The sequence below is a fragment of the Otolemur garnettii genome, unplaced genomic scaffold (assembly GCF_000181295.1).
Source record: "Otolemur garnettii isolate 467f Iridium unplaced genomic scaffold, OtoGar3 scaffold00053, whole genome shotgun sequence".
Lineage (NCBI taxonomy): Eukaryota > Metazoa > Chordata > Mammalia > Primates > Galagidae > Otolemur > Otolemur garnettii.
Genome location: NW_003852448.1, coordinates 6,424,872 through 6,425,177, shown reverse-complemented (window position 1 = coordinate 6,425,177; position 306 = coordinate 6,424,872).

Genomic DNA, 306 nt, shown 5'->3' with positions numbered 1-306 from the left:
TTCTCTTCCTTTCCCCCACCTCTCCCTCCTTCTTTCTCTCTCTGCTGTCCCCTTCCCCCACCCCACCATGTCATTAATTGTCATTAGTTGTCCTCATATCAAAATTGGGTACATAGGATTCATGCTTCTCCATTCTTATGATAGTTTACTAGGAATAATGTGTTCCACTTTCATTCAGGTTAATACAAAGGCTATAAAGTCTTTTAAATGTCTGAATAGTATTCCATGGTATACATATACCACAGCTTGTTAATCCATTCCTGGGTTGGTGGGCATTTAGGCTGTTTCCACATTTTGGTGATTGTA